The sequence below is a fragment of the Euprymna scolopes genome, chromosome 2, assembly GCF_053919585.1.
Source record: "Euprymna scolopes isolate OS-2025 chromosome 2, ASM5391958v1, whole genome shotgun sequence".
Lineage (NCBI taxonomy): Eukaryota > Metazoa > Mollusca > Cephalopoda > Sepiida > Sepiolidae > Euprymna > Euprymna scolopes.
In genome coordinates this window covers 78,736,477-78,749,947 of record NC_136483.1, presented here as the reverse complement: position 1 = coordinate 78,749,947, position 13,471 = coordinate 78,736,477, and the positions used below count along the sequence as shown (strand labels likewise).

General features: G+C 28.3%; 1 pseudogene; it reads right to left on the bottom strand.

Moving 5' to 3' along the window:
- Positions 1 to 2,414: 2,414 nt before the first annotated feature.
- LOC145241690 (5S ribosomal RNA) lies at positions 2,415 to 2,531 on the bottom strand (annotated as a pseudogene).
- Positions 2,532 to 13,471: the final 10,940 nt, after the last annotated feature.

Below are 13,471 nucleotides of genomic sequence, written 5' to 3'. Positions count from 1 at the left end.
GTCTATGTATGTGTGCATGTCCAAATAAAAGTCTTAAACAACAAAACAATTCTTGATTGATGTTACTCTGGATTCATAATATCTAAAATTTAGAAAAAAAATGATTCATTCTTTGATCATAAACTGGTGCAGAATGCATCAAGAAGGGTTTGTTTTCTGAGACATTTCATAGACTAACTAAAGGAAAATAACTCTGGTTTTTGATCCAGGAGTTACTTCCTTTATGCCGACTAATTTTTCAAGGAATCTAATAAAGGTGAATTGTTTACTTGTTTGTTTGTTTGTGTGTATGTGTGTGTGTGTGTGTGAGAGAGAGAGAGAGAGGGAGAGAAAGAGAAAGAGAGAGAGAACGAGAGAGAGTTCAAAGAGACAGGAATGGGTTGGGCAAAGGAGAGAGAAAAGTGCAGAGAGGAAGATGACAATGGGGGAAGGGGAAAGAGAGTAAGATAGGGGATAGGGAGAGGTAGAGATAAAAGTTTTAATGGAAATATTTTACATTTTTGTTTCAGGTAACACCGAGTAGCCCTGTTAGTATAGAATGGGAAATAAATAATTTAAACTAAAACATTTTTTCACACATAAAACACAAAGAAAAAAAAAAAAAAAAAAAAAAAGGCTTGAAAAGTTGGGTTTTTTTTGTCAATATGTTTTCTTTAAACATAAAAAGCGATTTATGAAAATGCTCCAGCCATTATCAAATTTGGAAAATCTTCAAGATAAATAACTTTTGTGTATCTTTTGTCATTATTCACTCAGCAGACTTTTACCAATATCGACGAAGGGAAGAGTCTATCAGAGATGTGTGTGCAGTAAGATGATGTTTAAAAGTTAAACCTGGCAGGTGAGGGTTGAAGACATGCGTTGCATAAAGAGAAAGTACATGAAAATAATACAATTGATGTGTAATGTATTAAAGACAGATTTAGATCTGGTGACTTCAGCGAAAGATTAAATCTGTGCCACATAAGGAAATGTGTGCAGAACAGAAGAGTTTGGTAGTATTACCATGTCGAAATGAATGAAAGTTAGATGTAGTAGAACAGTTGAAGTTGCAGGGTTAGTTCATCGGGGAAAGCCAAAGAAAAATATGGTGAGGAAGTGATAAGAATAGAAATAATCAACAAATTTGTTAAGTTTCATGTTTTTACTTAGACATTTTTTTTCACTATCAAAGTTTTCAAGGCATCAGTTAAAACCATCTTACTTTATGGACACTAAATGTTGTTTGATCTAAGAAACTGGATGGCTCATATGCCAAAATGTTATGCATTATCTGCAACATATCGTTGCAAGACCATGTAAAGTCATCCATGTTCACACACCAGACCCACACGTATGCAGTCTACGTTACAAAGAACGTAGCACAAGTAATAACCCGACTCCTTTATTTTTCGTAACAACAATATTTATTTCTTCATTCTCGCACCATGCATGACTTCTTGTTACAGCCGTAACTCACCCACGTTTCTAATGTGAGCGTCTCCTTCTCTTTGACCTCTGTCCTCTCAGATGTTGCTTCGAACATGCTCTTGAATGTCATCTTCTGTCCATGCACAATTTCTTTTTTTATAGTCTTTTTCTTATAGTGACATCATTTCACATTTCGTATGCATTTTCTTACATGCATCCATACTCTGTTACACACAGACTTTTGATATTAACTGGACATGTATCCCAACACAATGAATCTGCTAGGAAAGTGCCCTGATATTTCCAAAGGTCAAGTGATGAACTGATCAAGAATCTTCTGGCATTTCAGGATTGAAGCCTTTGGTCATAATGACTCTTGTGCAACATCGTGGTGCACGAACTTTGTGAATCTTGCACCATCAATTGATTGATGGCTTAAGGCAAGGCAAATCAAACAATAAATTAATATTGCAAACTGTCATTTGAAAAATCAAGTGTTTGTTAAATAAAAGGAAAGAAAATAAATTTTAAACGAAAGAATTATCCCTCTCACTGTTGATTCAGCCTCAAATTAAGGTCCAAAGTTTAGATTGAAAATCGATGGCCAAACAAGGTTTTTTTTTTCTACAAACAATCCTCAGAGTTTTGTCATTGGTATGTTTCTGCACTAGATGACAAATTGTGAAACACAAATAAACAGACGCTTTTCATCACTTATATATAGATACTAGCAAATATATGCTTCCAGGCACATATTTTTGCTAGGCTGGTAAATCCGCTCATAATAAGGAGCATTTCTAGAGTTATATAATATTATATATAGGCTCTTTCAGTCTTTGACAGACTATGGATACCCATGTAGAGGTGTCTGCACATGAAATTTTTTTGGCAGGAGGTGCGCAATCTCCAACAACACCTCCTCTGAGTTGACTTTGTTAAATACCAGTGGCAAGTGAAGTGTATGTACAGGACGACTGGAAACAAATGCCGAGATAAGCAGAGAGCACATACAGTGCCTAGAATTCCCAAATGGTCACCCATCTGGTACTAACCAGGCTCAGTGTTACTTAACTTTGGTGATCTGACGAGAACCAGTATGTCAACATGATTATGCTGTATATTATATATTTATACAAATTGTTTATTTAAAAACTATATGTTAACACGCTATATCTATAATATAAAGCTGAATGTGTGTGTGCGTGTATGTGTGTGTGTGTGTTTGTGCCTGGTCACGAATAGTCTCCTATATGGTTGAATATTATAGAAAACTGATCACATATAATGATAGAAGATGTATCGAGACACAGGAATGGGTATGTTTGATCTGGCATAATGATGATTCATTAAAATTGTGGGGTCTGCATACGCGCCTGGTCTTCAAAGTATAGAAATAAAAAATTAAAAAATAAAAAAAACGTTTACAAGTGTTTTTGATATAGATGTACACTACTACAAAGAATACTTTGATAAATATGTTTTAACTTAAATAGGCATGGTATAATAAAATTGTGGGGTCTGCATTCGCACCTAGCCTCCATAGAATGGAAATAGGCACAAACTTTAATAAAGACTTTTCATATCTATCTGCATAAGTATACTTTGATAATTATGTTTCAGTTTGAAGAAATATGGTATAATAAAATTATGGGGTGTTCGTTCGCGCCTGACCTCCATAGAATGGAAATATGTCACAAAGTTTAACAAGGTTTTTTAATATAGATCCACAGAATATTGTAATAAGTGTTTCAGTGTGAACAGGTATGGTATAATAAATTATGGGGTTTATTTATTTTATTTTTACTTTCATCATATTTTGCTTTGGTTTTGATACCACCAAATTCGAAGCTATCTCTTTACAACCCCCCCCTTTTCATAACCTATCATACTTTCATAAATCAGAGTCGATTTTCTGTAGGCTGTTTTTGAACCCAGTCAACGACGAGTACTTTTGCTAATATATATATATATATATATATATATATATATATATATATATATATATATATAATATAAAATAAATGATAAATATATAAAATAAATGATAAATATATAAAATAAGAATAAGAATATACATATATATGCACACACACACACACACACACGCGCGCGCGCGCACACACACACACACACACACACACACACACACACACACACACACATATATATATAGCAAATTATAGTGATTCAATGAAATTCAAGGATTTCTTATTATTCCAAGTAAGACAAAGAATACTTTCGAAATTTTATCTCCTTATCCTATAGTGTTTCGATGCCTACCATCTCTTCAGAGGAGAAATATTAGCAAATAGATATAACGGTATTCACCCTATTTGCTAAAGTCAGTTAGACATGGAAAATCATAATCAAAAATTGATTAGAATAGAATTCACATAGCGGGGAAAATTGAAGAAAAGAATATAAAGGTTTAGTTCCAAATTGCGCGATAAAATCCAAGGTAACTGTCCTTTAAAGCAGTGAGGTAATGAGATCCAAGCTGTATATTGTGTAATTCATATCATAGAGTAGAAATCCGAGTTGGGCATATTTCTGGAGTAATTTTTCTTCATGGGCCGGTGAAAAGATTTTTAAGGTCTGGTTGGGATTTAATTTTTAAATTTTTTTTTTTATTAAAGACCTTGGTATTACTGGAATTGAACGTTTAATTCCAGTAATATTATGTAATATTAATGCAATATTTTCCATTTCTAAACGAAATTAAGGTATTCTTTAATGGAATGTGACTGAGGGACAGACAAACACACACACATATTCACACAGAAAGTACCCCTTGTATTATAAGTGCATATGCATAAATTGTTTAAAATAAACGATTACTTCAAACATTCAAATTGCGAACAAATTGCCAATTCATTTTTAAGAAATTAACAATTCAGTTATTTTATTTATCCCTTGCCTGGGAAGTTAAGCACAAAGTCAAGTGTGGTTTTGATGAAAGTATTTTTGTGGAATGAACTGGATTAGAACCTGAAACATCCAGTCAATGTCGTGAACCACTTAGTCATTGCTACATTGTGTTTCAAGAACAGCCATAGCATATAAAATAAGATTTAATTGAGAAATAATATATAAAAAAAGAAGAATTTAGAAGATATTTTTGTGAAACTATTTGATATAATATTTAACAGAATTAGAATTGCAAATAAATTAATAATAATAATAATAATAATAATAATAATAATAATAATAATAATAATAATAATAATAATAATAATAATATTATTATTATTATTAATATTATGTTTAGTATTTTTATTATTATTTTTTTTTCGTATTATTATTATTTTTATTATCATTATTATTATTATTATTTTTATTATTATTATTATTATTATTATTTTTATAATTATTATTATTATTATTAATAATAATATTTGTATTTTCATTATTTGTATTTTTATTATTTATATCATTACTACTATTATTTTGTTTATTATAATTATGTTTAGTATTTATTATTATTATTATTTGTATTATTATTATTACTATTATTTTTGTTACTAAACTTATGTTTATTATTTTTATTATTTTTATTTTTATTATTTGTATTATTATTAATATTATTATTATTACTATTATTACTATTTTTATCCTTATTATTTTATTATTATTATGTTTAGTATTTTTAATATTATTATTATTGATATTATGTTTAGTATTTTTACTATTTTTATTTTTATTATTTGTATTATTATTACTATCACTATTATTATTATTTTTATTATTATTAATATCATTATTTTAATATTATTATTTTATTATTATTAAAGTTATGTTCATTATTATAACTATTTTTATTATTATTATTATATTTTAATTATTTTATTTTATTACTATGTTTTTTATTTATTATTTTTATTATCATTATTATTTTTATTTGAATTATTAATATAATTATTATTACGATTAGTTTTATTTTTATTATCATTATGATTATTATTATTGTATTATTATTATATTTTATATTATATTATAACTATTTTATATTATTATTATTTTTAATATTATTATTATCTTTTTTATTTTTTTGTTATTGCTATTATTATTATATTTTTGTTACCATTATTTTTAATTGGCATTATGATTATGCTTATTTTTATTATTTTTAGTGTTATTATATTTATGATGATTATTATTTGTATTATTATCAGTACTTTTTTATTTTCATTATTATTTTATCATCATTATTTATTTCTTATTTTTCTTCTTATTATTTTGTCATTTTTATCATTTTTTATTATTATCAAAAATATCATTTTTTATTCATTTTTTGTTTATTATTAGTATTAATATTATTATTATCATTATTATTATTATTAGTAGTAGAAGTAATAGTGTTTCAGTAGTAATAGTAGTAGTAGTAGTAGATCTTTTTAATTATTATTGTTATTTTTATTATTTGTATTTTTTTATTTTTTGTATTATTTTATTATTATTAATATTTTTTCATATTATTATCAATTTATCATAATGATTATGTTTATTATCACTAATTTTAATTGTATTATATTTATAACTATTTTTATTATTTTATTAATATGATTGATCATATTGTTTTTATTAATATTATGATTATTACTATTATTGTCATTTTTTATTATTTAATTATTATTTTTTATTGCTTATTATTAATATTGTTATTATTATTATTATTATTTATTATTATTTATTGTTAGTTTTATTATTATTTTACTTGAATTATTTATTTTATTATTTCATTCAAATCATTATTATTTTTGTTAATATTATTATTTTATAGGCATTATTATTTTTTTATTATTTTTATTATGATTATTTTTATTTATTGATATTATTATTTTTATTATTGTTGTTGTTATCATCATGATTATTTTTATTTATTGATATTATTATTATTATTATTATTATTATTGTTGTTGTTGTTGTTATCATTATGATTATTGATAATATTATTAATCTTATAATTGTTACTAATTATCTTTTTATTATTATTATTCATATTAATATTATTTTAATTACTATTATGATTATTATTTTTACTCTTAGTATTATTAGTAATATTATTTTATTATTTTTAATATTGTCTTTATTTTTATTTATTATGTTATTTTTATTATTCTTAATATTTTTATTATTATTATATTATTATTATTGTTAATATTTCATAGTTGTTATTATTTCATCATGATTATTGCATTTTATTATTATTGTTATTATTATTTTTACTGTTATTAATTATATCATTATTATTATATTTAATACTGTTGTTATTACTATTTTAATTATCATTATTATTATTTTCATTTTATTATTATTATTATTGAGGTATAATTATTATTATTATTGTTATTGTTATTATTTTTATTATTATTTTATTATAATTATAATAAAGAATGTTATTTCTATTATTAATATATTATTATTATCATTATTTTATTATTTCATTATTATTATAATTATTTTTATTATCATTTTTATTATTATTATTATTATTATTATTATTATTATTATTATTATTTTGAATTATTATATGATTATTATTATTTTGTTATTATTATTTTTATTTTTATTATTACTGTATTATTATTGTTAATGTTTTTACCATTATTTTTATTGATAGTAATAGTAGTATTTTTTATGATTATTAATTATTACTATTGTTTCGTTTATTTTTAATAATATTATTATTAATGATGCAATTATTATTATTATTATTATTATTATTATTATTATTATTATTATTATTATTATTATTATTATTATTATTATTAGAGCAGACGAACTGGCTAGGAAGAAAATGCAGTGAAGGTTCTTCCAGGATATAGCAGAAGTGGCTGATAAAAGATCATGGCAATGGCTTAGAGCCGGGTATCTGGCTAAGAGTACTGAAGCTTTTGTTTGTGCAGCACATGAGCAGGCATTAGGAACACGATTGTTCAAAAAAGAAGAAAACTTCTCAGAGAGTTGAAGAGAATATGGAACGGAAAGAAAATTAATGTAATACTAGTAATCGTACAATCACTAGGAACAGTCATGAAAAGCCTGAAAAAATGATCAGGAGAATTTGAAATCAAAGGAAAGACTGAAACCATACAAAAGACAGCATTAATGAAGATATCTGGAATAGTGGTGAAACCAACTTACAGAATCATTGAATACCAACGAATTTCTTGTTTGATTGAAGTATAAATAGAAAAAAATATAGAAAGAACCCCACAAGAATAAAAAGGAACTGAAACAACAATAAGAAATATCACAATCTGACACTTCCACACATTCACACACACACATGGTACCCCTGGTTGGTACCACACAAAATGGTCATAAAGGATCTAGGACCTTGACTATTTTGTTTGGTAGTAGCCAGGGTCGCTTAGATTCTAGGTGAATGAATAACCCAAGGAGAGAGAGAACCAACCAGACCTCCACTAGAAGGGTGAGAACAGTATGAGAACCTTGAGGATGATTATTGTTACTTAAATTCCAAAGAAGGCCAACAGTTGTTGCCAATTAGAAATCTATGGTAAACGGCTATTGCCTTAACGCAAAAATGATTTGCAACAGTTATTAAAAGAGGGAAAGTGTACTGGAAATTTGAAGAGACTTGTTGTCACTCAGTCTCCAGTGAGCGATCACTGATAATGCCTTGTGTGGAAACTCCTAGTGAATAAATCTACTACAAATGCAGATTTGATAACTGCCTGTCTGAAACCGAAACTACTATCTTTCAGTGCTCAATTCAGGGAATAGGGTAGTGTAGTATCAGTCCTGTTGACATGACAACATCTTCTGACGCATTATTTCCTTCTTTGGGGAACAGTGTAGAATATGTTTGTTCATCTTGATACCATCCTCCCAAGCATTGCTGCCTCTATTTTGGGAGGAGGTAAGTGTACTATCTGTTCTGTTGTCATGATATCATTATCCTCCCAGGGATCCCCTTCTCCTTTTTGGGACCAGGGAGAGAGATTAGTTTCTGTTCTGTTGGCACTAGATCATCCTCCCAATCATGCATTACCCCCTCTCTCGAGTAGGTAGCATAGCAAATATTTGTTCATCATATGTAATAGTAAGAATAATAAAAACGAAAGAAAGAAAATCAATCGTTTTTTTTTGTCAAAAAATAAATAAAAAAATAAAAAATAAAAAAAGAGTTTGTTTTGTTGAAAACACAAAAAATTACTTTGTTTCTTTCGCTAATCAATTTTAGTCAATATTTATGCGAGAAACGTCTTTCGAGGCGTAAATTTAATAAGAGACCAAAACTCGTTTTTATTTGAAAGGATCTATTTGTAGACTTACAACATTTAAATCAGCTAATTTCTTTTGATACCGAAAATATAACGTCTGTCTGCCAATGTGAGAATTTCATCTATTTATAATGTTGAAATATAGGTAAGTAGGCACACACATGTATGTATACAAAGGTCATTAAAAAAATACAAGGAAATATGCAATAAAATACGCCAAATTTCATCGGAGGTTGGGTGGGTGAGAATAATGATGACTTTAATTTTTTTATAGAATCATTATACATTCTTTAAAACCTAGTTTCTCATTTAAATTGGAGAACAGAAAGTGGAACTTGGATTTACTTTCTGCAGCCTCATAACTCTTGCTTTCCTTATTTTATCTTTTAGTCCTCATATTCCATGAGCGGTGTTTCTGATAAAGGGGGAAGAATTGTAGTTTTCTGGATCGGATCAATTTATCCACATAACACTTATCGTTGGCTAGTTTTTGACCTTGAAATAATATTTATTAGCTCCTTACGTCATGTAGTTTCATGCCTTGTCTAGAGTTATTTCCATAAAAATAAACAAAAACAAAACAAGAAAGAAACTTAACTCTTGTAGTCTTTAACCGTAGACTGAGCTTTTTGTCATTTATACACGGAACCCTTCCTTTCTATTCTATTATTGCTTGAAAACTTTTTCTACTCAACGTCTCTTTCTAGCCGCCCCCTCCTCCTCTTCTTCTTCTTCTTTTTCTTCTTCTTCTCCCCCCCCCTTTTTTAAAAACTCTTTTTCATTCATTGCCACTTGGGACGTAAGAGGCAACAGTTTAGGATCTTGTCTAACAGGGTATTGTGGGGCAATATGCAGCAAGATGTTTATTCACATTGCAGTTAAACTTTGCTGGTTAATACAGTCAGAGAAGCAGGAAATAGGGAAGGAATTCCAAAGTCTAGTAGTCTGAAGAAACCAACTATTAAAGTAGAAGACTTTCTGGATCTAGTGACCTCAATAGTTAAAGAGTGGGATTTTGCTGCTTGTTGGGTTAGTCGGGATATGTACATCGCGGGAACACTAGTGTTATGAGTTCATTTGAAAAACAAGCACAGGGATGCAACAGGGATAGCGGTTGGAGCTTGGTTGACTGTGTGGGACCTGTTAGATTTGAAATTATTTTTGGACTCTGTCTAAGTGTGAGAAATTAGAGATAGATGCACCAGTCCAGATGCGGCAAAAATACTCTATGTATGGGCAAACTGTGGCTTACTAAAGGTATAGGATGCTCTCTGGTGTGAATAGTTTTCTAGCATGGTGGAAGGGACCCACCTTCTTTGCAGCAGCCTTGGCAATATCCTCAATGTATTTGTTGCAATTCATGTTGCCTGTGAATCATTCCTACATCTTCTCTTGTGTCTCCATATTGTCTTCACCTCGGTCAAAGTGGTAAATCCTGACAAATCCTTAGGCTTATATACTTAAACATGTATGGGTTTAGTATATATAAGCTAAAGCAGTATAGAAATGTGCTTCTGCGCAAAGATAGAGGAAATCCACTTCTTCAACTATTTCTTCCTCCAGTGAATTACTTGCATGCACCGATCCTCCTAGAAATGCCTTAACTTAATATAATTCAAAATTTGATGGAGAGCATTTTCTTTTACTATTAAATTTTTTGTATCTAACTTATTTAAAGAGTTTTTTGGAGGAGAGTGCTAGTTTGAATAGTCAGCCCGTGCCCCCATGGCAAAGTTTACAATAAAGATAATGCGCCCATGTTAATCATCGTGTTACTTAGGATATATATTCCAAAATACATAATTTTCAGTTCATTAGTTTAGGAGTTTATCCTGTACATAGAAATATTTACATATGTTTATATTAAAAGTTTGTTAATGTTAGGTGCAAAATTTATAAATGACAGTAAAGAGAGTTCCTTTTAACCTGAGACATCTTTCTCCATCTTCATCAGGGGCGACCGATGGCATTTTAATTAAAAAAAAAAAAAAAGGAAGAAAGGAAGGGGGCGAAGTTAAAAATAAGATGAAAATGAGGACATATTCACAATTACCATAAAAATATGTACAAGAGGGGAGGAAGGGAGATGAAAAAAAAGAGGGGGAAATTATATATATGACAGATATTAAAGGAGAAAAAAAACTCGCAAAAGAGTATGAGTAAAGAAAATATATGAATATACTGGAGAAAAAAAAAAAAGAAAAAATTTGTACATTTCACATAGAAAATATAACGAGAGGGAGTGGGCAGGTAACCTATACTCTCTCTCTCTCACACACACACACACACACACACACACACACACACACACACACATATATATATATATATATATATATATATATATATATATATATATATATATATATATATATATATACATGTATAATTCTGTTATCTTCTCATAAGTAGCCTAAAAGATCCAATGAACCTCTTCAGTCGGCAGAGAGAGGGCCTGAGACGTGCGATAGAGACTGATAACTCGATCGGCCTCGGAACAAAATAAACAAACAAACAAATAAATCAATAAATAAATAAATAAAAGAAAAGAAAATATTTATGCATAATAAATTAGCAAATAGAAGACATCTTCTATTCGCTAATTTATTATGCATAAGCATTTTCTTTTCTTTTCTTTTCTTTCTTTATTCATTTCATTTTTCATATCAGTTCAGTTTCTCTTCATTTCATTTGCTTAGCCTGTCTACAGAAAGCGATTTTATTTTATTTTATTCACAATTTGAAGTTATTTTGGAGTGGAATTTGAAGCTCATGTTCTATAATTATATAAAAATATTAAATATATAAAATTATATGTTTATTAATAAACAGATCCACCGAACCTATATAATAATTTATTTACCGGACTCATTATATAAACAAAAAGAATTTCAGGAAAATGTCTACTTCGGACTGTTACTTTGTGATGTGGATTACTCAAAATACAGATCAGATCATATTACTTCACTGCTATCAAAGACATTCAGTTCGGATTTTACCATGCAATTTGGATGTGAATTTTTATATCCTTTTCATTAACTTCTCTTACTCTATGATATTTAAATACTTAAAAAACTTTTAATTGTTATTTTTCATGTCTTACTGACTTTAGCAAATAAGGTGTAAACCATTATAATTATTTGCTAATATTTTCTCTTTTGAAGAGATGATAGACATCGAAATCCTATAGGATAAGGAGTTATAATATTTCAAATGCATTCTTTGTCTTACATAGAATAATAAAAATCTTTTGATTTGAAATTTAATCATTTCACGTCATAAATTTTTAAATTTATTGAATGACTAAAATTATATATGCATATATATATATATATATATATATATATATATATATATATATATATAAAGCTGAATGTGTGTGTGTGTGTGTGTGTGTGTGTGTCTGGTTACGAATAGACTCCTATATGGTTGACTATTTTAAAAAACTGATTACATATAATGATAGAAGATATATCGAGACACAGGAATGGGTATGTTTGATCTGGCAGAACGGTGGTTCATTAAAATTGTGGGGTATGCGTTCGCGCCTGGTCCACAAAGTATGGAAATAAAAAATTTAAAAATTATAAAAAGCGTTTACAAGTGTTTTTGATATAGATGTACATAAGAATACTTTGATAAATATGTTTTAACTTAAATAGGGATGGTATAATAAAATTGTGAGGTCTGCGTTCGCGCCTGGCCTCTATAGAATGGAAATAGGCACAAACTATAATAAAGACTTTTCATATCTATCTGCATAAGTATACTTTGATAATTATGTTTCAGTTTGAAGAAATATGGTATAATAAAATTATGGGGTGTTCGTTTGCACCTGACCTCCCTAGAATGGAAATATGTCACAAAGTTTAACAAGGTTTTTTAATATAGATCCACAGAATATTGTGGTAAGTGTTTCAGTGTGAACAGGTATGGTATAATAAATTATGAGGTTTATTTATTTTATTTTTACTTTCATCATATTTTGCTTTGGTTTTGATACCCCCAAATTCAACCCAAATTTACAACCCTTCCTTTTCATAACCTATCATACTTTCATAAATCAGAGTCGATTTTCTGTAGGCTGTTTTTGAACCCAGTCAACAACGGGTACTTTTGCTAGTATGTATATATTCCTTAATTCTTAAGTTAATTGATGCTGGAGTAAGGTTCTAGCAAATGGAGTTAAAGATGACTTTGTAACTGTGTTCGAATCCTTCAACCTGCAGTGATTATCACTTCCTGCACTAATGATTGTGAAAACATGAGACACTAGTGTCTGTAGGTATAAAAATAACTATTAATATTTACGATTATAACCCAATTTAAGTTGATTCCTGTCCGGGAAATAAACATAAAGGTGATCAACTGGCGATATGCAACATTCACGACTTCTGATCGTTTCAGTACTACCTGACTACTTTACTGTTATGCCCACATTTGGCATTTATAGGTGTTTAATTTTCCTTACTTCTCATGTTAATTGATGCTGACCAAGGGGTAACATCCTAACCAACAAAACCAAAAACGACTTTGTAACTGAGGCCGAATCCCTCGACTAGCAGTAATTATCACTTCGTGCATTGATGATCGTAAAAGCTTGAAACACTAATGTCCATAGGTATAAAAATAATTATTAATATATATATATATATATATATATATATATATATATATATATATATATATATATATATATATATGTAGAGAGAGAGAGAGAGAGAGAGAGAGAGAGAGAGAGACTTACTTTACTTGATGTTTCTGAGTTTTTGAGATGAGGGTTGTATTATTTGTATTATTTGGACAAATCT